The sequence below is a fragment of the Dipteris shenzhenensis genome, chromosome 20 (assembly GCF_047967505.1).
Source record: "Dipteris shenzhenensis isolate YYH24624 ecotype China chromosome 20, Dip_SZ_1.0, whole genome shotgun sequence".
Lineage (NCBI taxonomy): Eukaryota > Viridiplantae > Streptophyta > Polypodiopsida > Gleicheniales > Dipteridaceae > Dipteris > Dipteris shenzhenensis.
The window spans coordinates 8,315,707-8,340,258 of NC_141615.1; the positions used below are offsets into that span (position 1 = coordinate 8,315,707).

General features: G+C 41.3%; 1 pseudogene; it reads left to right on the forward strand.

The window, feature by feature from the left end:
* The first annotated feature begins 21,989 nt into the window (after positions 1-21,989).
* LOC147889224 (uncharacterized) lies at positions 21,990-22,994 on the forward strand (annotated as a pseudogene).
* Positions 22,995-24,552: the final 1,558 nt, after the last annotated feature.

A 24,552-nucleotide genomic window follows, 5' to 3' on the forward strand; every position in this document is an offset into this window, starting at 1 on the left:
GGCAAGAAGATTCTTGTCTCGACCCAAACACAGTAAGCAAGTAAGGCAAGGTAGAACAGTTTCAAAGATTAATTATGGATTGTGGAAGCAAGTACATAATGCCATGAAAGATCATGAGGCAGATGGGGAAGCACGAAATGTGAAGGCAGAGGTGTGGAGGTCTCTTGATCAACTCTTCATGTTCTGTGACAAAGTAACATGGACAAAGAGTGATTACAAGAACTTTAAAGAGGCAATTAAACATTTTGGGAAGTCAATGAAAGATGCATGGACAGCCTACAATATAACTCACTACATGGTAAGATCCTATCTTCTTCTTTTACTTAAGTGTGATCCTCTTTTTTTTAATTACTTACTATGCATTCTTATGTCTTATAGCATATTATCTACAACCACCTTCCCTATTTTGTCAAAAAGTATGAATGCCCACCAATTTGGTCTACCCAAGGCATGGAGAAGTCTCACTACATGGCACGTAATGCATTTTTCAGACACACACAACACTATGGAGGGAGTCAAAAGGCAAATAGTCTGAAGGAAGTCTTCCAATGGTTTTACCGAGGCATACTACAGAGGCTGCATGCTAAAAGAAAATTTGCTAGCTCCAAAGTCAAGCTTGCTTTTCTTCTAGCCCAAAAGCAAAGACAAAGACAAACTCTAGACAATTTAATGGCAGCAGAGAGACATAGACAATGGAGGGAATCGAAGATTTTTAAAAACCATAAATGGACAAGTAAACATGAATAGCAGTTTGTAAGTTATTGATGTTATGTCCACATGTTTTCAAACTCAATCAATAGAATTTTTTTTTGTGGAACAAGTGACTCTTGGTGTTATGCCTATATGATTTGAGACTCCATCAATAGCATTTCTTTTGTGAAACATGTGATCTAAACGTAATACAATTTATTCACAATTTCAATATATTATTTGTTTAATATTTAATGACACCACTCTATCTATCCCAAGGACTTTTTACAAATCAGTTCATCTTCAACTTATTGTTCATTTATACAAGATCATACCAGACGTCAAAGACTTTGTACAAATCAGTTCAACTTCAATATAATGTTTGTGCTATATTTGATGACTAAATCCTATTTCTCCCAGGGCCTGTTGATCGGAACTCTCTTTTTTATCTTGATTGGACTCTTTTTCTTCCTTATTGGCTTGATGTCGACTGTATGTTTATCAATGCTTGCCTCTGTTGCTTGTCTAGGAGGGGTATCCTTTCTTCAGCTATCTCCACGTGTTCTTCTTCTTGGATTGTGTTGCCTGATGCAATCATGGGTGGTGTGACATGAAGTTGGGGGTAATAAACTTCACGCACCTCTTCACTTCCTGCAGCATTCGAACTGACTGCCAAAGATACTTATCATTGAGAATGAGACATTAGAAAGAAGCTTTTATGCCAAGATACCACACCATACTTTCCTCCCTTAGATGAGAATGAAGATGGTAACATCCCAAGTGATGTTGTAGTCAAGCATAGGGAGAAGGAAAGGATCAGCAAAGGCCATAATCTCAGCGAGCCGGTCTGCACCAAAGAGAAGAGCGATACGTTGTTGAAAGAAGATCTTGCGGCTCAACATGACATGAACTGATATATATCGAGGAGTTTGAAGGGGCTGATTAGGTCGGATGGGTAGATTCCGAGGAAACATTGCACCTCCTTCATAGACACCTTTATACTTAGCTCAAAACACTCTACAAACTGTCATTAGACACAGAGGCCTATAACTTTCAGTAGAGACATGATATTAAAGATTCAAGTACACAAAGAGATGCGCCCTAAGATGGGCTTCGCGCTGATATAAGTTTCATTGAAAACAGACAGACGGTTGAAGAGAAATGGATAGTTTACTGGAAGGGGGTAAAAACTATTATGAAAACAGACTGTCAAACACAGACACTCATAACTTTTTGCATCACTATCTGATTGAAGATCTGATTATATAGAAACATGTGCCTTGAAAAGAGCTTCGCACTGATATAAATTTCATTACAATCAGACTACCGAGCAGAAATTTATGAGCAAAACACTAACAGGGGGTCAAACTGTCATGAAAACTACCCTCCACCCAGGCTAATTTCGCCTGAGCAGGATGCTCCCTCAAGACTCCACCTTCATCAACGATCCACCCCTCATAGATTTTGCCTAGAAGAGGGGAAGAAGTTTACATAGTGGCTCGGGAAACAAATGGACCATGTGTGCACAGTGAGCAGCCGAATAGAAAGAACTTTTAAGGCTTTGAAAGAAAGAAAAGGGAAGAGACACTCAAGAGAGAGAGAACCTGAAGTGACCTTCATTACAAATAGAGTGAGAATCCACCTCAACACTATAAACACAAGGGAAAAGAAGAGGTTTCATACATACAAGAGGGAGCGGAAGCTCCAAGACTACTCATAGAGAGAGAATAAACTAGAGAGAGAAGGACTCAAGAGTCTACATAAGAGAATATCTACAAGAGGAAGAGAAGGCTCATGGAAGAGGCTTGGGGAGACTAGAACTACAGCAACATAAGGCCTAATGGTAGAAGAGATTCTGATGAACAAGGGAGAGGAGGAATCCTTTTATAGAGATTTTGTTACCCTCCTTCACCCATTTACAATTGCTGCCCGTAGATTCCTTTCCCCATCAATCACATAAGCACGTATGTCACCATCCATGTCCTTTTTGGCTACTCTTGCCATGTGTCCCATCAAAAGATGCTCAAGACTCTTAAAATATTGAGAAAGTCAAGACTCTCCTCACATGGAGCCCATAGGGACCCTCTCTTTTCCACATGTCCACATCCTCCTTATTCCACATAGGAATTCTAGAAGGATTCCTCTTGACTTCACACTCCTCCACATGCCTTCCACACGCTTGGCATGTGGCCTCTCTTATATTATTGGAACACATGGACATGAGCCCACCTCTTTATATGACTCACTCTTCCTATTTTCTAAAAAACTCATAATATCCCATACACAAATAACTCTCACCCCATACCAAGGTATTTATAATTCATACCTATGGTATTTACAATGAGCCATTCCACTCATCCTCTCAATCCCATACAATATCATAGAAAATAGAAATAAGTGAGAGCCGCTAGGCTATCACTTGATACTCAAACTCTTATCAAACATAGAGAAAAACAATACCAATGCCAAATTAAAAATATCAATTTTTGGCGTCACATCTTTCCCCCCCCAAGCAGATCCTCTCTAGTACAGAGAGGGTCTACTGGCCCTCAAGGTGGTCAAGCATAGAAGAATTTAAGGCGATACTCATTGGTGCATCCGGGTATCACCATGCCATCAACATCCTCAAGCTGAAAGGTTCCATTCGTGAACTTCTTTTTGACTCGATATGGTCCCTCTCATCGGCCGATAAACTTTTTGTCTAGCCGCTTGTCCAAATGGCTATCAAATCTCATTACCAAATCTCCTTCTGCAATATCTTTCTTCTTTCGTAATTTGGTGTCAAAACGGGCCTTACGCCTCCTTTGAGAAAATTCCAAGTTTTGTAAGGCCTGTAATCTGCATTCATCCAAGGCTTCTAGCTGTACCAAGCGTTGAGCATAGGCATCCTCCTGTCCTTCTATTCTTGCAACAGCTGTGTGAAGACTATGTATCTCCAATTCGATGGGTAAAATGGCTTCTATTCCGTACACTAGTTGGAATGGTGTAAACCCAATAGCTAGCTTGTGTGTGGTTCTGTAAGCCCATAAAACTTCTGCCAAGTGCCTATCCCAATGCCTTTTCTTGGTGTCAACAAGCTTTCCCATTGAATTGCACAACAATCCATTTGTTTTCTCAACCAAGCCATTACATTGAGGATAGTATGGCGTGGACATGCTATGATTTATCTTTAGCTTATGCACCACATCTTCAATTAGTTCATTTCTAAAAGAGGTTCCTCCATCAGTGAGAATTTCCAAAGGACAACCAAAGCGTGAACAAATTTGATCAAAGAGAAATTTTGCAACTATGCTTGCCTTGCTATTGACTGTGGCCTTGGCCTCTGCCCATCGAGTCGCATAATCTGTGGCCACCAATAAATAATGCTTGCCCTGAGATGAGCGAGGGAGTGGTCCCACAAAGTCCAACCCCCACCTCTCAAATGGTCCATATGCTAGAATAGGCTTCAAGGGCCCAGGAATCAACTGTCGCCTTCCAAACTTTTGGCATACTTTACAACTTCGACACCATTCATATACATCCTTATGGAGGCGTGGCCAAAATTATCCTGCATTAAGAATTCTCCTAGCTGTGCTTGCTGAAGCAAAATGACCAGAGCATTCATGACACATTTCTAGGATTCTCCTAGTCTCCATGGGATGGACCACCTGACGGAGCACCTTATCTTTTCCCAATTTATAAAGAATGTCATCAACAATAGTATAGGGACAAGCCTTCCTTACCAATCTCTGCTTCTATTGTGGAGTTAACCCTTGAGGAAACATGCCTTCTTCCACATATTGCTGAACATTTTGCAGTTCTGGCCATCCAGTGTCTACCAAAGAAACCACCCCCCGGTCTTGTACTACAATGGCTTGAGTAGCTAACTCATCTGCCCTTTGATTTTCTTTTCTGTTTATATGAACAAACTTGCAAAAATCAAACTGACTACATAGTGCCATAGCCTTTTGATTAAGCTCCTTCAAATGAGGACTTCTTGTCTGGTAATGCCCTTGCATTTGCTTTATAATAAGCTGAGAATCTCCTCTTACTTCCAATTCTTTAACTTGACTTTGAAGACAACCCTCCAAACCAAGAATCAAAGCATTATACTCAGCTGCATTGTTAGTTGTGATACCTGGAAGCTCTTGTCCTCTTGCCCATACCTCTTGCCCTTCAGGATTCATCAAGACTATCCCCCCGGCTCCTTGTTGGCATGAAGGACTAAAAGCCCCATCAAAATACAAAACAAAAGCTGTTGTTGGTGGTGTATCCCTTTCATCTTTAATGTTCTCCTTACATTTCTTTTCTTCTCCTAGATCCTCCCACCCTGTGAGCAAATCTGCCATAGTGGACCTAGTGGTTTTTTCAGTGACAAAAGAGAAAGAGAACTCTTGAAGCTCTGACAACCATTTTGCAAATCTCGCCCCAGGATTAGGCTTGCAAACTAGATATGCTAATACAGACTGAGAGGTAAGGAAGAAAAATGGTCGAGGTAATAAATAGGAGCGAAACTTTCTGACGGAAAACACCAAAGAGAGAGCTTGCTGCTCCATTTCTTCATACCTTGTTTCCACATCTGTAAGCTATCGGCTGGCATAATAGATGGATTGCATTCTACCTACCTCTCCTTTTTGTAGCAATACAGCACCAACTGAATGCAAAGCTACACTTGGATTTACATAAAAGTCTTGAGACCCCAATCAGGGGGCTTCAATATTGGGCCCTTACTCATGGCCTCCTTAATTTGCTGGAAAGACTCTTGTTGCTCCATACCCCATTGGAAAGAAACTCCTTTTCTTGTCAACAAGTTCATGGGATGCACAATCTCTGTGAAATCATCACAAAAGCGTTGATAATACTTGCTCTTTCCTAGAATTCTGTGAACACCAATGACACTCTCAGGACTTGGCAATGCCATGATTGCTTGAACCTTGTCAGGATCCATTTGCAGGCCTTCTTGAGACACAATATGCCCCAACAAGACTACTTTTGTTTGAGCCAAATGACACTTGCTAGGATTTAGACACCCTTTTGCTTCATCAATCCTAGCTAAGGCCATCTTTAACTTCTCCATGTGATCTATGCGATGTGATCTATGCGCCGAGAATAAATGCAAAAATCATCCAAAAACACCCGTATGAACTTTCCCAAGTAAGGCTCCAGGACTTGACTCATGAACCTTTGAAATGTAGCTGGTGCATTGGTCAACCCAAAAGGCATCACTCTGTAAGCAAAAACTCCCCAAGGTGTGACGAATGATGTTTTCTTTTGATCTTCCTCCAGAATATGAATTTGAAAGTATCCAGAATACCCATCACATACAGAATACATCTCATGCCCTACTACTTGGTCTAGTATTTCATCTTGAAATGGCAAAGGAAAATGATCCCTCTTAGTGCATGCATTCAAAGGACGAAAGTCCACACAAACTCGCCACTTATTTCCTTTCTTTGGTGTGACAACTAGAGGAGATATCCATTCTGAATCATCAACAGGAAAGATGAATCCCACCTCAAGTAGTTGTGTTACCTCTTTCTTTAGTGCCTCAGCTTGGATCACCCCCAATCGCCTTAAGCGTTGCACAACTAGCTTGCTTTTAGGCTTCAACTCAATCTTGTGCTCCACAAGAGAGACTGGCCGAACCTGTGAATAGCTCGTTGCAAAGAGACATGGAAAATCATCTAGCATATCTAAGTACTAGAGCTTCTCACTACCTGATAGAGAATCACCAAGAAGCTCTTCATTGCGTTGGTGTCGTTTAATGTGCTCCACATCCTCCACATGAAGTGTCTCTATAGGATCTTCTTGCACCACCACCTTGTTCCTTCCTGACTCATCCCGATCAGCACCAAGACAAAGACCAAAGGCCACTCCTTCCACCTCACCCTCTAAGTTGGACTCCTCGGAGCTACACCCTGTCTCTTCTTCTTCATCGGTTAAGTCAGAGCTTGAACTCTCTGATGTTGAAGACTCCTCCTTGACAACTTCCTTTTTGCGGCTTCTGATGTTGTAGCGCACCTTCTTATCATTTCCCTGCAAAATCAATTCTCCAGTATCCCACTTTTGAACAGCCTTCACCTTGCGTAACCAAGGCCTTCCCAAAATCAATGGATAGGCACGTGCATCTGGCTTGGTAGGGATCACCTGAAAAGTAGTCGGAATAGAAATTCCACATACATCCACTTCTAGATTCTTCACAACTCCCAAGGTCTTAACCCTAGTGTTGTCAGCCAATTTGATGCGATAAGGAGAGGTAGTACTAGAGTATTTTAAATCAGCATCAATCATGGTCTTCTCACTCATGACATTAACCGATGCACCTCCATCAATGTACACATTAGAAATCACTTGACCATCAATGATCACATCAACCACAGGTACATCATCACCAACATCTATATCTACCTTTTGAACAACAGGATTGGCACTTTTCTTTTTTTTCTTCTTTGACACCCTTGTGCTTGCTAGTTTTCCCCATTCCTTCCGTAGTTTTGGAGACAAAGCAAGTAATTGACCAAAGGTGATATGAGCTTTCTTTTCTTTAAGGTCAGACAACAAGTCATAGCTTCCAATTCCTTGTCCTAAATGAAAGTTTGACTGGCTAATTCTCCTTCTAGATGCCTTCTTTTTCTTACTACGGTGTTCCTCTTCCTGATGTTCCTCATCTACTTCTTCCTTGCTTTCTTCTTCTTCTTTTGGTTTACCACGCCCCCGTTTAGCCATCATTACCTCTCTTTCCTCATCCCCTGAAGAAGCTTCTAACAAGGATACTTCTTTTTCTTCTTTCTTTCTCAATCTAGGACACTCGGGGCGATAGTGACCTTTTTCATTACATTCATAGCAAGTGACCCCACTCCTATCTCGAGGCCTATCTTCACTCTTTGGTGCTGTGACATGAAGTTGGGGGTAATAAACTTCACGCACCTCTTCACTTCCTACAACATTTGAACTGACTACCAAAGATACTTATCATTGAGAATGAGACATTAGAAAGAAGCTTTTATGCCAAGATACCACACCATACTTTCCTCCCTTAGATGAGAATGAAGATAGTAACATCCCAAGTGATGTTGTAGTCAAGCATAGGGAGAAGGAAAGGATCAGCGGAGGCCATAATCTCAGCGAGCCGGCCTACACCAAAGAGAAGAGCGATATGTTGTTGAAAGAAGATCTTGCGGCTAAACATGACATGAACTGATATATATCGAGGAGTTTTAAGGGGCTGATTAGGTCGGATGGGTAGATTCCGAGGAAACATTGCACCTCCTTCATAGACACCTTTATACTTAGCTTAAAACACTCTACAAACTGTCATTAGACACAAAGGCCTATAACTTTTAGTAGAGACATGATATCAAAGATTCAAGTATACAAAGAGATGCGCCTTGAGATGGGCTTCCCGCTGATATAAGTTTCATTGAAAACAGACAGACAGTTGAAGAGATATGACAGTTTACTGGAAGGGGGTAAAAACTGTCACGAAAACAGACTGTCAAACACAGAGACTCATAACTTTTTGCAGCAATATTTGATTCAAGATCTGATTATACAAGAACATGCGCCTTGAAGAGAGCTTCGTGCTGATATAAATTTCGTTGAAAACAGACAGACGGTTGAAGAGATATGGACAGTTTACTTGAAGGGGGTAAAAACTATCATGAAAATAGATTGTCAAACACAGAGACTCATAACTTTTTGCAGCAATATTTGATTCAAGATCTGATCATATAGAAACATGCGCCTTGAAGAGAGCTTCGCGCTGATATAAATTTCATTACAATCGGACTATCGAGCAGAAAGTTATGAGCAAAACACTAACAGGGAGTCAAACTGTCATGAAAACTACCCTCCAGCCAGGCTAATTTCGCCTGAGCAGGATGCTCCCTCAAGACTCCACCTTCATCAACGATCGACCCCTCATAGATTTTGCCTAGAAGAGGGGAAGAAGTTCGCATAGTGGCTCGGGAAACAAATGGACCATGTGTGCACAGTGAGCAGCCGAATAGAAAGAACTTTTAAGGCTTTGAAAGAAAGAAAAGGGAAGAGACACTCAAGAGAGAGAGAGAGAACCTGAAGTGACCTTCATTATAAATAGAGTGAGAATCCACCTCAAACTATAAACACCAGGGAGAAGAAGAGGTTTCATACATACAAGAGGGAGCGGAAGCTCCAAGACTACTCATAGAGAGAGAATACACTAGAGAGAGAAGGACTCAAGAGTCTACATAAGAGAATATCTACAAGAGGAAGAGAAGGCTCATGGAAGAGGCTTGGGGAGACTAGAACTACAGCAACATAAGGCCCAAGGGTGGAAGAGATTCTCATGAACAAGGGAGAGGAGGGCTCCTTTTATAGAGACTTTGTTACCCTCCTTCACCCATTTACAATTGCTGCCTGTAGATTCCTTTCCCCATCAATCACATAAGCACGTATGTCACCTTCCATGTCCTTTTTGGCTACTCTTGCCATGTGTCCCATCAAAAGATGCTCAAGACTCTTAAAATATTGAGAAAGTCAAGAGTCTCCTCACATGGAGCCCATAGGGACCCTCTCTTTTCCACATGTCCACATCCTCCTTATTCCACATAGGAGTTCTAGAAGGATTCCTCTTGACTTCACACTCCTCCACATGCCTTCCACACGCTTGGCATGTGGCCTCTCTTATATTATTGGAACACATGGACATGAGCCCACCTCTTTATATGACTCACTCTTCCTATTCTCTAAAAAACTCATAATATCCCATACACAAATAACTCTCACCCCATACCAAGGTATTTATAATTCATACCTATGGTATTTACAATAAGCCATTCCACTCATCCTCTCAATCCCATACAATATCATAGAAAATAGAAATAAGTGAGAGCCACTAGGCTATCACTTGATACTCAAACCCTTATCAAACATAGAGAAAAACAATATCAATGCCAAGTTTAAAATATCAATTTTTGGCGTCACATCTTTCCCACCCCAGCAGATCCTCTCTAGTACAGAGAGGGTCTGCTGGCCCTCAAGGTGGTCGAGCATAGAAGAATTTAAGGCGATACTCATTGGTGCATCTGGGTATCACCATGCCATCAACATCCTCAAGCTGATAGGTTCCATTCGTGACACTCATATACATCCTTATGGAGGCATGGCCAAAAGTAACCAATCTCTGCTTCTGTTGTGGAGTTAACCCTTGAGGAAACATGCCTTCTTCCACATATTGCTGAACATCTTGTAGTTTTTGCCATCCAGTGTCTACCCACCAGTGTCTACCCAAAAAGCCACCCCCCGGTCTGGCACTACAATGGCTTTAGCTAACTCATCTGTCCTTTGATTTTCTTTTCTGTTTATATGAACAAACCTGCAAAAATCAAACCGACTACATTGTGCCATAGCCTTTTGATTAAGCTCCTTCAAATGAGGACTTCTTGTCTTGTAATGCCCTTGCATTTGCTTTATAATAAGCTGAGAATCTCCTCTTACTTCCAATTCTTTAACTTGACTTTGAAGACAACCCTCCAAACCAAGAATCAAAGCATTATACTCAGCTGCATTGTTAGTTGTGATACCTGGAAGCTCTTGTCTTCTTGCCCATACCTCTTGACCTTCAGGATTCATCAAGACTATCCCCCCGGCTCCTTGTTGGCATGAAGAACTAAAAGCCCCATCAAAATACAAAACAAAAGCTGTTGGTGGTGTATCCCTTTCATCTTTAATGTTCTCCTTACATTTCTTTTCTTCTCCTAGATCCTCCCGCCCTGTGAGCAAATCTGCCATAGTGGATCTAGTGGTATTTTCAGTGACAAAAGAGAAAGAGAACTCTTGAAGCTCTGACAACCATTTTGCAAATCTCCCCCCAGGATTAGGCTTGCGAACTAGATATGCTAATACAGACTGAGAGGTAAGGAAGAAAAATGGTCAAGGTAATAAATAGGAGCGAAACTTTCTGATAGAAAACACCAAAGAGAGAGCTTGCTGCTCCATTTCTTCATACCTTGTTTCCACATCTGTAAGCTATCGGCTAGCATAATAGATGGGTTGCATTCTACCTGCCTCTCCTTTTTGTAGCAATACAGCACCAACTGAATGCAAAGATACACTTGGATTTACATAAAAGTCTTGAGACCAATCAGGGGGCTTCAATATTGGGCCCTTACTTATGGCCTCCTTAAGTAGCTGGAAAGACTCTTGTTGCTCCACACCCCATTGGAAAGAAACTCCTTTTCTTGTCAACAAGTTCATGGGATGCACTATCTCTGTGAAATCATCACAAAAGCGTTGATAATACTTGCTCTTTCCTAGAATTCTGCGAACACCAGTGACACTCTCAGGACTTGGCAATGCCATGATTGCTTGAACCTTGTCAGGATCCATTTGCAAGCCTTCTTGAGACACAATATGCCCCAACAAGACTACTTTTGTTTGAGCCAAATGACACTTGCTAGGATTTAGACACCCTTTTGCTTCATCAATCCTAGCTAAGGCCATCTTTAACTTCTCCATGTGATCTATGCGCCGAGAATAAATGCAAAAATCATCCAAAAACACCCGTATGAACTTTCCCAAGTAAGGCTCCAGGACTTGACTCATGAACCTTTGAAATGTAGCTGGTGCATTGGTCAACCCAAAAGGCATCACTCTGTAAGCAAAAACTCCCCAAGGTGTGACGAATGATGTTTTCTTTTGATCTTCCTCCCGAATACGAATTTGAAAGTACCCAAAATACCCATCACATACAGAATACATCTCATGCCCTGCTACTTGGTCTAGTATTTCATCTTGGAATGGCAAAGGAAAATGATCCCTCTTAGTGCATGCATTCAAAGGACGAAACTCCACACAAACTCGCCAACCCAAAAGGCATCACTCTGTAAGCAAAATCTCCCCAAGGTGTGACGAATGATGTTTTCTTTTGATCTTCCTCCCGAATACGAATTTGAAAGTACCCAGAATACCCATCACATACAGAATACATCTCATGCCCTGCTACTTGGTCTAGTATTTCATCTTGGAATGGCAACCCTCTTAGTGCATGCATTCAAAGGACGAAACTCCACACAAACTCGCCACTCATTTCCTTTCTTTGGTGTGACAACTACAGGAGATATCCATTCCGAATCATCAACAGGAAAGATGAATCCCACCTCAAGTAGTTGTGTTACCTCTTTCTTTAGTGCCTCAGCTTGGATCACCCCCAATTGCTTTAAGCGTTGCACAACTAGCTTGCTTTCTGGCTTCAACTCAATCTTGTGCTCCACAAGAGAGACTGGCCGAATATGTAAGTAGCATATCTAAGTACTGGAGCTTCTCACTACCTGATAGAGAATCACCAAGAAGCTCTTCATTGCGTTGGCGTCGTTTAATGTGCTCCACATCCTCCACATGAAGTGTCTCTATAGGATCTTCTTGCACCACCATCTTGTTCCTTCCTGACTCATCCCGATCAGCACCAAGACAAAGACCAAAGGCCACTCCTTCCACCTCACCCTCTGAGTTGGACTCCTCGGAGCTACACCCTGTCTCTTCTTCTTCATCAATTAAGTCAAAGCTTGAACTCTCTGATGTTGAAGACTCCTCCTTGACAACTTCCTTTTTGCGGCTTCTGATGTTGTAGCGCACCTTCTTATCATTTCCCTGCAAAATCAATTCTCCAGTATCCCACTTTTGAACAGCCTTCACCTTGCGTAACCAAGGCCTTCCCAAAATCAATGGATAGGCACGTGCATCTGGCTTGGTAGGGATCACCTGAAAAGTAGTCGGAACAGAAATTCCACATACATCCACTTCTAGATTCTTCACAACTCCCAAGGTCTTAACCCTAGTGTTGTCAGCCAATTTGATGCGATAAGGAGAGGTAGTACTAGAGTATTTTAAATCAGCATCAATCATGGTCTTCTCACTCATGACATTAACCGATGCACCTCCATCAATGTACACATTAGAAATCACTAGACCATCAATGATCACATCAACCATAGGTACATCATCACCAACATCTATATCTACCTTTTGAACAACAGGATTGGCACTTTTCTTTTTTTTCTTCTTTGACACCCTTGTGCTTGCTAGTTTTCCCCATTCCTTCCGTAGTTTTGGAGACAAAGCAAGTAATTGACCAAAGGTGATATGAGCTTCCTTTTCTTTAAGGTCGGACAACAAGTCATAGCTTCCAATTCCTTGTCCTAAAGGAAAGTTTGACTGGCTAATTCTCCTTCTAGATGCCTTCTTTTTCTTACTACGGTGTTCCTCTTCCTGATGTTCCTCATCTACTTCTTTCTTACTTTCTTCTTCTTCTTTTGCTTTACCACGCCCCCGTTTAGCCATCATTACCTCTCTTTCCTCATCCCCTGAAGAAGCTTCTAACAAGGATACTTGTTTTTCTTCTTTCTTTCTCAATCTAGGACACTCGGGGCGATAGTGACCTTTTTCATTACATTCATAGCAAGTGACCCCACTCCTATCTCGAGGCCTATCTTCACTCTTTGGTGCTCTAGGTTGTCGTGCATTAACCAAATGCAATTTCAAATCAGCAAACTCTGCCATCAATTGGGAGATATTATGATCGAACTCAGAGGACTTTGGTATCTGAGGAGTGCCCATTACCTCCACCTTAGAAGTTGAAGCTGTTGAAGACACAAAAGAGGATTCGATCTTTAGAGAAGCTTCTTTCTTGGTTGCAATGCGAAGTGCCTCCACGTATGTTGTTGGATCTTTACTCATTACTTTTGAGCGAAGACGAGGCTCCAAAGCCATAACAAATTTGCTCATCTTTAAGTGCTCCATCCCTGAGAGACTTTGAGGGGCCGATGATGCAGATGCCACAGCTCGCAAAGCTGCCCTTTCATACTTTGTCCATAAAGTTTCATATCGGATTGCCAACGTAGAGACCAACTCACCCTCTCCTTGACAGAACCGGTCCAACTGCAACATCAAAGCATTTGGCGACTCCACTGCCCCAAATCTCTGCTTCATTGCAGCCACCACTTGGTCCCGGTCCTCCTTGGTAGAGTCCGGCAAGGTCTCATGCCAACTCAAGGCTACACCTTCAAGAAAATCAGGCAAAATCTCCGCCCGATCCTTCATGGACCATCCAGAAAGCCGGCATCCTCGAACAAAATCCCGAAGATAAGACTCTGGGTCTTCCCCTTGGGTCCCTCGAAACACTGGAATCTTCACCATGATGAAACACAAAAAGGAAACACCAAGATCCAAATAACATCCCAAACAAGATCCGAACAAGATCCCACAGAGCCTTAGTATACCAAGACCAACTTATTATGCATAACCACTTGTTGAAATCCCTCCACAATGTGATCCTCAACAAAATCTTCAAAAATAAGTGACCAACTAGCACCATGAAAACATTGTGTATACATGCATTCTAGAATCACCCTTCTCACAATAGGAAGTGCACATAAAAGCTTCAAGATATTGTAATCTTCATCATTTGCATAGCAAAAGAAGTCGAAAGCATTAAGAATCACCACTCCACTGTTATAGTCGAAAACTACCCAAAGACTCAACTCTTCTTCACACCAAGCTGCCAGTGCATGGAACAATCCCAATCTATCATTGTGCCTGCTGCCGGCGTTGTCGATTCACCAACATATTCAATAATGCAAACATAAAGGATATGATCATGGTGGCTGTGTGAATAGCTTGAGCATCACCTTCATAATCTTCAAGTTCTCTTAAACGGGTTGCAATCTCTTCTAACGGAGTTCTTCCAGGCATCTTCTTTATCTCATCAAAACACATGCCTCTCTAGGCATAACATGCAATCAAGTACACCCGAGACCGTTTAGTAAGGTGGGATGAATCCAATACCAAACATACCCGGCGTCTCCCCCAAAAGATGTGACATGAAGTTGGGGGTAATAAACTTCACGCACCTCTTCACTTCCTACAACATTCAAACTGACTACCAAAGATACTTATCATTGAGAATGAGACATTAGAAAGAAGCTTTTATGCCAAGATATCACACCATACTTTCCTCCCTTAGATGAGAATGAAGATAGTAACATCCCAAGTGATGTTGTAGTCAAGCATAGGGAGAAGGAAAGGATCAGCAGAGGCCATAATCTCAGCGAGCCGGTCTACACCAAAGAGAAGAGTGATACGTTGTTGAAAGAAGATCTTGCGGCTCAACATGACATGAACTGATATATATCAAGGAGTTTGAAGGGGCTGATTAGGTCGGATGGGTAGATTCCGAGGAAACATTGCACCTCTTTCATAGACACCTTTATACTTAGCTTAAAACACTCTACAAACTGTCATTAGACACAGAGGCCTATAACTTTCAGTAGAGACATGATATCAAAGATTCAAGTAAACAAAGAGATGCGTCTTGAGATGGGCTTCGCGCTGATATAAGTTTCATTGAAAACAGACAGACGGTTGAAGAGATATGGATAGTTTACTGGAAGGGGGTAAAAAGTGTCACGAAAACAGACTGTCAAACACAGAGACTCATAACTTTTTGCAGCAGTATTTGATTCAAGATCTAATTATACAAGAACATGTGCCTTGAAGAGAGCTTCACGCTGATATAAATTTCGTTGAAAACAGAGAGATGGTTGAAGAGATATGGACAGTTTACTTGAAGGGGGTAAAAACTATCATGAAAATAGACTGTCAAACACAGAGACTCATAACTTTTTGCAGCAATATCTGATTCAAGATCTGATCACATAGAAACATGCGCCTTGAAGAGAGCTTCGCGCTGATATAAATTTTATTACAATCGGACTATCGAGCAGAAAGTTATGAGCAAAACACTAATAGGGGGTCAAACTGTCATGAAAACTACCCTCCAGCCAGGCTAATTTCGCTTGAGCAGGATGCTCCCTCAAGACTCCACCTTCATCAACGATCCACCCCTCATAGATTTCGCCTAGAAGAGGGGAAGAAGTTTGCATAGTGGCTCGGGGAACAAATGGACCATGTGTGCACAGTGAGCAGCCGAATAGAAAGAACTTTTAAGGCTTTGAAAGAAAGAAAAGGGAAGAGACACTCAAGAGAGAGAGAGAGAACCTGAAGTGACCTTCATTACAAATAGAGTGAGAATCCACCTCAAAACTACAAACACCAGGGAGAAGAAGAGGTTTCATACATACAAGAGGGAGCGAAAGCTCCAAGACTACTCATAGAGAGAGAATACACTAGAGAGAGGACTCAAGAGTCTACATAAGAGAATATCTACAAGAGGAAGAGAAGGCTCATGGAAGAGGCTTGGGGAGACTAGAACTACAGCAACATCAGGCCCAAGGGTGGAAGAGATTCTCATGAACAAGGGAGAGGAGGGCTCCTTTTATAGAGACTTTGTTACCCTCCTTCACTCATTTACAATTGCTGCCTGTAGATTCATTTCCCCATCAATCACATAAGCACGTATGTCACCATCCATGTCCTTTTTGGCTCCTCTTGCCATGTGTCCCATCAAAAGATGCTCAAGACTCTTAAAATATTGAGAAAGTCAAGAGTCTCCTCACATGGAGCCCATAGGGACCCTCTCTTTTCCACATGTCCACATCCTCCTTATTCCACATAGGAGTTCTAGAAGGATTCCTCTTGACTTCACACTCCTCCACATGCCTTCCACACGCTTGGCATGTGGCCTCTCTTATATTATTGGAACACATGGACATGAGCCCACCTCTTTATATGACTCACTCTTCCTATTTTCTAAAAAACTCATAATATCCCATACACAAATAACTCTCACCCCATACCAAGGTATTTATAATTCATACCTATGGTATTTACAATAAGCCATTCCACTCATCCTCTCAATCCCATACAATATCATAGAAAATAGAAATAAGTGAGAGCCACTAGGCTATCACTTGATACTCAAACCCTTATCAAACATAGAGAAAAACAATATCAATGCCAAGTTAAAAATATCAATTTTTGGCGTCACAGTGCTCTAGGTTGTCGTGCATTAACCAAATGCAATTTCAAATCAGCAAACTCTGCCATCAATTGGGAGATATTATGATCTAACTCAGAGGATTTTGGTACCTGAGGAGTGCCCATTACCTCCACCTTAGAAGTTGAAGCTGTTGAAGACACAAAAGAGGATTCGATCTTTAGAGAAGCTTCTTTCTTGGTCGCAATGCGAAGTGCTTCCACGTATGTTGTTGGATCTTTACTCATTACTTTTGAGCGAAGACGAGGCTCCAAAGCCATAACAAATTTGCTCATCTTTAAGTGCTCCATCCTTGAGAGACTTTGAGGGGCCGATGATGCCAATGCCACAGCTCGCAAAGCTGCCCTTTCATACTTTGTCCATAAAGTTTCATATCGGATTGCCAACGCAGAGACCAACTCACCCTCTCCTTGATAGAACCGGTCCAACTGCAACATCAAAGCATTTGGCGACTCCACTGCCCCAAATCTCTGCTTCATTGCTGCCACCACTTGGTCCCAGTCCTCCTTGGTAGAGTCCAGCAAGGTCTCATGCCAACTCAAGGCTACACCTGCAAGAAAATCAGGCAAAATCTTCGCCCGATCCTTCATGGACCATCCAGAAAGCCGGCATCCTTGAACAAAATCCCGAAGATAAGACTCCGGGTCTTCCCCTTGGGTCCCTCGAAACACTGGAATCTTCACCATGATGAAACACAAAAAAGAAAACACCAAGATCCAAATAATATCCCAAACAAGATCCGAACAAGATCCCACAGAGCCTTAGTATACCAAGACCAACTTATTATGCATAACCACTTGTTGAAAACCCTCCACAATGTGATCCTCAACAAAATCTTCAAAAATAAGTGACCAACCAGCACCATGAAAACATTGTGTATACATGCATTCTAGAATCACCCTTCTCACAATAGGAAGTGCACATAAAAGCTTCAAGATATTGTAATCTTCATCATTTGCATAGCAAAAGAAGTCGAAAGCATTAAGAATCACTACTCCACTGTTATAGTCGAAAACTACCCAAAGACTCAACTCTTCTTCACACCAAGCTGCCAGTGCATGGATCAATCCCCAATTTATCATTGTGCCTGCTGCCGGCGTTGTCGATTCACCAACATATTCAACAATGCAAACATAAAGGATATGATCATGGTGACTGTGCGAATAGCTTGAGCATCACCTTCACAATCTTCAAGTTCTCTTGAACGGGTTGCAATGTCTTCTAACGGAGTTCTTCCAGGCATCTTCTTTATCACATCAGAAAACACATGTCTCTTCTAGGCATAACATGCAATCAAGTACACCCGAGACCGTTTAGTAAGGTGGGATGAATCCAATACCAAACGTACCCCGCGTCTCCACCAAAAGATGTGACATGAAGTTGGGGGTAATAAACTTCACGCACCTCTTCACTTCCTGCAGCATTCAAACTGACTGCCAAAGATACTTATCATTGAGAATGAGACATTAGAAAGAAGCTTTTATGCCAAGATACCACACCATACTTTCCTCCCTTAGATGAGAATGAAGATGGTAACATCCCAAGTGATGTTGTAGTCAAGCATAGGGAGAAGGAAAGGATCAGCAAAGGCCATAATCTCAGCGAGCCGGTCTGCACCAAAGAGAAGAGCGATACGTTGTTGAAAGAAGATCTTGCGGCTCAACATGACATGAACTGATATATATCGAGGAGTTTGAAGGGGCTGATTAGGTCGGATGGGTAGATTCCGAGAAAACATTGCACCTCCTTCATAGACACCTTTATACTTAGCTCAAAACACTCTACAAACTGTCATTAGACACAGAGGCCTATAACTTTCAGTAGAGACATGATATCAAAGATTCAAGTACAGAAAGAGATGCGCCCTGAGATGGGCTTCGTACTGATATAAGTTTCATTGAAAACAGACAGACGGTTGAAGAGATATGGACAGTTTACTAGAAGGGGGTAAAAACTATTATGAAAACAGACTGTCAAACACAGAGACTCATAACTTTTTGCAGCAGTATCTGATTCAAGATTTGATTATATAGGAACATGCGCCTTGAAGAGAGCTTCGCGCTGATATAAATTTCATTACAATCGGACTACCGAGAGCAGAAAGTTATGAGCAAAACACTAACAGAGGGTCAAACTATCATGAAAACTATCCTCCACCCAGGCTAATTTCGCCTGAGCAGGATGCTCCCTCAAGACTCCACCTTCATCAACGATCCACCCCTCATAGATTTTGCCTAGAAGAGGGGAAGAAGTTTGCATAGTGGCTCGGGAAACAAATGGACCATGTGTGCACAGTGAGCAGCCGAATAGAAAGAACTTTAAGGCTTTGAAAGAAAGAAAAGGGAAGAGACACTCAAGAGAGAGAGAACCTGAAGTGACCTTCATTACAAATAGAGTGAGAATCCACCTCAACACTACAAACACAAGGGAGAAGAAGAGGTTTCATACATACAAGAGGGAGCGGAAGCTCCAAGACTACTCATAGAGAGAGAATAAACTAGAGAGAGAAGGACTCAAGAGACTACATAAGAGAATATCTACAAGAGGAAGAGAAGGCTCATGGAAGAGGCTTGGGGAGACTAGAACTACAGCAACATAAGGCCTAATGGTAAAAGAGATTCTGATGAACAAGGGAGAGGAGGGCTCCTTTTATAGAGATTTTGTTACCCTCCACCCATTTACAATTGCTGCCTGTAGATTCCTTTCCCCATCAATCACATAAGCACGTATGTCACCATCCATGTCCATTTTGGCTACTCTTGCCATGTGTCCCATCAAAAGATGCTCAAGACTCTTGAATTCTAGGGTGAACTACCAGACTCTTGGACAGTATAAATTGAATATGTAACAAGAAGGGTGGAGCTGAGTGAAGATATTTGGACATCAAGAATTCTATGGATGGAAGAAATATATGTCAAAAAATATTGAAAAGAATCTAGAATTCTGACCTTTCTTTTCCTTTTCCATGCTGTTGGAGTTGCACTGGTGAATCTCCTGCTCTTTCCCAAACTTGAACTGTAGCCTTGGTAACCTAGAGATCTGGCAGTGGTAGTAGTCTTTAGGTAGGTTGCACTCTGGATGGAGTGTGCTGGGTAGGAAGGGATCAGAGAGGGAAGGAAAAGGATGATGGGAGTGTGCTGGCAGGGATGAAAGATTGGGAGGCAGGGGAGGGAAGAGTGATTGTGGAATTGATTATGAAATCATGAATGGCACAAGTTCCAAGGCAAAAAGTGTCCCTTTCACATGTGCCAAGTTTCAAACTCCAAGAGATCTGGGTCCCATCCACACGTGTGAAAAATGACTCTATTCCACACATGTGGGATTTAGTAGCTACCTTGTTTGTATTTTGCACTAATCTTTTCCCTCTTGTTTAATCTATCCTATCTCGGCCCTCCAGTCTCAGCTCTCTTTCCTCCCTACCTCCCTACTCTACAACATCAGCATCCTGACCAGCAGCACAGGTCATCCCTAGCACAGGGTACTCATCAGCAGCACAGCACACCCACAAATAGCTTTCAGGTCAGTATTTATGGGTTCTTCCCTCAGTCTCTGCAATCTTCTTGCCTTCCATAGAAACAATGCATCCTGCATGGACATGCATAGACTCAATCCATATTTTATTTAGTTGTAAAGACAGAGAAATCACTGTAGGAATGCAGATCTTCAAGTGTGATAATTGCATGTGAGGGTAAAACTGTACTTATGGGTTCTTCCTTCAGTCTGTGCACACTTCTTGCCTTCCATAGACTCAATCCATCCTGCATGGACATGCAAACATCTTGAAATGACTGAAGGCATATTCCAACATGCTGCCTCATGAATTTGCAGGAAAATGCGAGGAGAAGGCTTTAGGAATTTCAAACAACCGAAATCGCGTTTTGTTGCAAATATTGAACTGTTGCTTCATTAACCTCTGTCATTCTGGTTTTGTGACTTTCATAGTTGTCCATGGTTGTACTCTCTTTGCATAGACTCAATTCATATTGTATTTAGTTGTAAAGATAGAGAAATCACTATAGGAATGCACCAGCATGTCACTTTAGGTATTTGCAGGAAAATGCAATTTCGAGCTGTTAGGAATTTCAAACTGTCCATATCGCGTTTTATTGCAACGTTTTATTGCAAAATTGTCAATGTTGCTTCATCCACCCCTGTCATTATCTTTTTATGTCATACCATCTTCTCCATAGCTGTAATCTCTTTCCATTGCTTTGTATGCAGTTTGTTAGAGTGATGGCAAGAACCAAGTCAGTTGCAAGGAAAGCTGGCAAAGGGCCAGGACTTGCAGCAACAGCAGCTAGGGTAGGTACCAAGAAATTTAGTGTGCCTCCAAAGGGAAGAGGTGCACATGGCAGGAAGGGTAAGCCAATGAGCCTGCTCCAGCAAAAGGCCAAGAGATTGAAACATGGTGCAGGTGTGCTAAGGGAGATCAGGAAGCAACAAAAAGCGATAGGCTTTGCAATCCCTAAGGCACCTTTTCAAAGACTAGTGAAAGACATATGTGATAGTTGGCACCTTGGGTTCAGGTGGAACAGAACTGCCATTCTTTCCTTACAGGAAATGGCAGAGGATTACTTGGAAAAATATTTTGAAGATGCAATGCTGGTAGCATCCCATGCTCACAGGGTGATTGTGATGGCCAAAGACTTCAACACTTTGTCCAGAGTGAGATGGAGGTATGACAAGCTTGTTCATCTTGTGGAATGGCAGGACATAAAGATGAGAGACATATTATTAATTCCACCTACAAGGAAGTTGAAGGTAGATGAGGTTAAGGTCGTTGAAGTAACCCACTCAAAGAACACCAGAGGGAAGGCTGCTTATGAGGAGTCACTGAAGCAACAAATAAAAGAATCAAAATCTGTTATAGATGTGGAGACTGGAAAGAGGGAGCTGCAAATACAAAGAAGGTTGCAAGAGCTGGGCCCTAATATAGTTGTCCATATTGAGGATGAAACTTCAGTGAGAGAATGATTTTGACTCGATAAAACCATGCTTGGCAGCATTGGCTCATAAGAATGAGTATTGCTCAGATACTATCATTCTTGCAATGCTCTAGTAAGTGTCTATTATTTTACATTTGTTTGCAAAACAATCCTCCTTGTACCTCCTTTATACCCTACCCTAATTATTTTTTGGTCCCATGCAGCATGATGAGAAGTTGGCTTCACCACTTGTACAGCATACAGTTCATATTATTGATCCGGCCATTTCTTCCAAGTTAAGAGATGCAAAGGAAACTCCCATCGGTATTTCCAACTGGTTCAGACACTGTAATTTTGAAGTTATCGATGTTTTGCTACTTCCATACCATAACAAGTATGTGGGTGACTGCTTCTTTTGGGATTCTTCTTTAAGATTAAGAACTCTTGTAGCCTTTGATTTCTTAATGCTTTTTTCCTTACACAGTGACCACTAGAGTTTTGTTTCTATTAACATCCAGTAGAAGCAATGCTTTATATTCAACTCTCTTAAAAACACACACAGAGAGCTGAAATTGTAAATGGTGTGTGTGCTTTTTTTAACTTAAAACTTCATTATTTTGATTTCATACTAACTAAATTATATGTATTGCAGTTGTATTAGAAGGCTTCTAGATGCATTGGATCACTGTCCTCCTAATGTCTCTCTTTTGGATTCAATAGAGCCAACAAATCTAGAGGTAAAAAGTCGTTCCGTCTACTGATGTCTATTTCATGCTATGCCTTTAAACTTATTGAATAATTTTGTTTTGTTTAGATGTTAACTGTTTCTAACATATCTTTCCAACTATACAGACACCACAACAAGATGATTCAAGTAGCTAATTCAAGTAGCTACAGATGGAGAGTGCAGTGCTAAATATCTACTTTCAAGCTATTTTGAGATAAAACAGCCAGACCTTGTAAGAAAAAATAATTTTCATTTAGCTTCAAGATAATTGATAGTGGTACAAAGTGTTCTAAATCATCATATGCCATTGCAGATGAAAGAAGATAGCTTCAGCTCAAACTATGTATATAATTTCAGAGCTGATGCAATTTGGAAGCTTTTGAGCTATGCCTCCCCCAAACTTATTGTACCAGCTACTGTCGAGTTGGGTGAGAGCTCTAAAGTCCGAGAAGGTGTCATACACCTTGATGACACAGATGAAGCTGATGTGGTGCCACAAGAACAAGGACCTAGTGCTGATGAGGAGAAGCCACAGGAATAAGGACCTGCTCCTGATGTTGTTGAGGAGAAGATGGAGCAGCAACAAAGAGATGCTCCAGGGGTAGTAGAGGAGACAATGGAGCAGCATCAAGATACTGTACAGGACAAGATGGAGCTGCAGAAAACAGATTCTCCAAAAAATGATGGTACGGAGAGCTTGGACCATGTAGAGCAGCCTCTGGGTCAAGCTGTAGATAAATAGAAAATGGTTGTCAAGAATATGTTCTACATGTACAATTAAACACTTCTGTACAAAATTTTACTTTATTGAATACAATACCTTTGTTTATGGAGTCTGTGTTATCTCAATTTTCAAATTTTCAATGTCTTTGCATTTTATTGAACTCTCTCTTCTTTTGAGCACCTGCAAAAAAGCAATATGAATCAATAAGGTAAAGTAAACTAATAGCAGTGCTTAATGAGACTAGGATAAATCAGATGGTGTACCTTTTTATTGTTGTAGATAAATAAAAAGTCCTTTGAAATAGAACCTTCTATCTCAAACAGAATGTCATTGCGCAATTGAGCTAGGGAGCAACATTCTCTTAATGAGATATTGACTAGCACATCACTATTCTCAACAACATCAATATCAAGAAGTTATTTTCTGCACCAAAAGAATCTTCATCTTGATCCATTGGGACTAGTTTTGTGCCTAGCATTCGACTGCGCTTATAATAAAAAGAAAAAATAAAATTTTGTGATGCAACCATGTACTTCATTTGCATAGAAGGTTGGACAACCTCACAAAACACTGAACTACATGTCTTCTTATCCCAACCTTTATCCAAAAATTGTGGCATGCATGCCGAACTTGTTGCTTTAACTGTGAACATTGTTTTTGAAACCTTCACTGGAAAGGTATTAAACAAGTCCACAAAAACTGTGAGAGGCATGCATAAAGAAATTTTTATTATCTTTGTGGCAATATTGGGCCTCAGAGCTTTCTGTACTTCTTTGAAAAGCTTGGCCCTATATGCCTCTGTAACACTAAAATGTGGGTGAGTCCAATCCACTAAATTCCATGCCGGAAGGTCTTGTTTCCTTAACACACCATGTGTGTTAGCATTGTCCAGAAACTAATAAAAATGATCAGTAAAAAATATACCCGATTGAGCTAGCTAGCTCTATTGCACATCGACCTTGGTATTGTTGTTCTCCTATCGATCCATGCAAAACATCTATAAATCCCAGAATACAATCGATGTTTTACTGTCTCATACGATGAAGGGTATAAATCTGAAATAAAACAACACAAGAATGTCAATAAGCAAAGAAAGAAAGCTTCATCTTAAAAATCCATACACCTCGTAAAGAAAAAAACCACAATAGAAAATTATACAATTAGGCCTGTGTTGCGGAAGATCATTTGAATAGTCTCGCAAGACAAGTTCTTTATGCATGTACACATGCTGAATCAAAACTTCTTTCACCGATATCTTCCCTCTGGTAATTTTAAAATCTCGTACTCTTCCCTTCCATGATGCCAAGAAAATGTTTTTTGTCTAGGGTCTTTTTCTTTTGCTAGGTTGCATGAGCACCCATAATCCTTTCGAAACACTAAACCTTTCCCAAGTTCCTTCCGTTTTGACTGTACTTGAATTCTCTACTGAAGAAATAAAAGAAGCAGGTTGATGGGGTAAGGATGTGTGGTATAATTCTGCCTTCATAGCATTATCATCCACAAAGCATCTTCCACAAGAATGGCCATGGTTTTTATTCACCATGGAGACCTTGTGAATCTGTAACAACAGTAAAGT